Source organism: Pteropus alecto, unplaced genomic scaffold, assembly GCF_000325575.1.
Source record: "Pteropus alecto unplaced genomic scaffold, ASM32557v1 scaffold185, whole genome shotgun sequence".
Classification (NCBI taxonomy): Eukaryota; Metazoa; Chordata; class Mammalia; order Chiroptera; family Pteropodidae; genus Pteropus; species Pteropus alecto.
In genome coordinates, this window is record NW_006438088.1 from 12,355,942 (window position 1) to 12,358,020 (window position 2,079).

The following is a 2,079-nucleotide window of genomic DNA, read 5'->3' on the forward strand; positions in this document are numbered from 1 at the left end:
CCTTCCTTCCTTCCTGCCTTCCTTCCTTCCTTCCTTCCTTCTTCCTTCCTTCCTTCCTTCTTTCCTTCCTTCTATCTTTCCTTTCTTCGTTTCCTCCTTCCTTCAATAAATTCATTTACTTCATACCAGTCCTTGTGATGAGCTCTGGAATACAAATATGGTTCATGACTCTAAGAACAACTCATTAGTATAGTGCCAGGTGGGAACTAGACTTATCAGGGGATCACTTCATAAGCCATATAAATGTCTAACCACTATGCTATACATCTGAAATTGGTTCTTCTTATTCTTTTATTAATGATTTTCTATTTTATTACACTTATGTATTATACTATAAGCCACATCAAATCTTTCTGATCATCAGTGGGGATGGATATTTTTTAATTATAAGTTATATTCATGTATTTGTCTTCCTCAGAGAACTAAGAATATTTTTTAAATGTTTTTCTTACAGCCTCTTTCTTTTGTGGGCAGAGTCTCATTTTCCTCTCATTTTACTGAAGAGGAATCTAGACATCTACTCTGAAGTAGGACAGTGCTATGCAGATCATACCAGTAGAACAATGTGAAAGCAAGCAAACACATGCTGTTTTGATTATTGTCACTTTGCAGTATAATTTAAAATCAGGCAGTGTAATACTACCGACCTTGTCCTTTTGTCTCAAGATTGCTTTAGCTATTTGGGGTCTTTTGTGATTCCATCAAATTTTTTCTTCTCTTTCTTTAAAAAAAAAAATGCCATTTTTTCTTCTATTTCTTTAAAAAATGCCATTAGGATTTTGATGGGGCTTGCATTAAATCTGTATACTGCTTTGAGTAATGTGGCCATTTTAACTATGTTGATCCAATCTAGGAACACAGAATAACTTTCCATTTATTTGTGTCTACTTCAGTTTCTTTTAATAATGTCTTATAGGTTTCAGTGTATAGGTTCTTTACATACTTTGTTAAGTTTATTCCTAGGCATTTTATTCTTTTTGTTGCAAATACAAAAGAAACTGTTTTTTTTTTCCATTTCTTTTTCTGAAATTCCATTGTTAGTATATAGGAACACAATTATACTACAAAGAGGCAATATCAAAAAAGCATGGTGTTTGCAGAAAAACAGACACACAGATCAATGGAACAGAACTGAGACCTCAGAAATAAACCCACATATATATGGGCAAATAATTTTCAACAAAGGAGCCAAGAATATACAGTGGAGAAAAGAAAGCCTCTTCAATAAATCGTGCTGGGAAAATTGGAAAGCCACATGCAAAAGAATGAAACTAACTGCTATCTGTCACCAAAATTAACACAAAATGGATCAAAGACCTAAATATAAGACATAAAACAATAAATTGTATAGAAGAAAACATAGGTATTAAACTCATAGACCTTGGTTTTAGAGAGGATGTTATGAATTTGACCTCAAAGCAAGGAAAATAAAAGCGAAAATAAATGAATGGGACTGTATCAAACTAAAAAGCTTCTGCACAGCAAAAGAAACCATCAACAAAACAAAGAGGCAATGAATTGAATGGGAGAAGATATTTGCAAACACCTCCAATAAGAAGCTAATATTTAAAATATATAAAGAACTCATACAACTCAACAACAAAGTACCCAATTAAAAACTGGGTAGAGGACCTGAAGAAACACTCTTCCCAAGAAGACATACAAATGACCAACAGATATATGAAAAGATGTTTCACTTCACTAAGTATAAGGAAAATGCAAATCAAAACCACAATGAGATACCACCTCACACTTGTTAGAATGGCTATCATCAACAAAACAAGAAATAACAACTGTTGGAGACGATGTGGAGAAAAAGGAACCGTCATACACTGCTGGAGGAAATGTAAATTGGTACAGTATGGAAAAAAGTATGGAGGTTCCTCAAAAAATTAAGAATAGAGCTACTATATAACCCAGCAATCCCTTTTGTGGGTGTTTCCCAGAAAAATTTGAACATTTATTCGTAAAGATATGTGCACCTTAATGTTCACTGCAGCATTATTCATGATAGCCAAGATGAAGAAACAATCTTAATATCCTTCAATAGATGACTGGATAAAAAAATGAGGTCTTTAT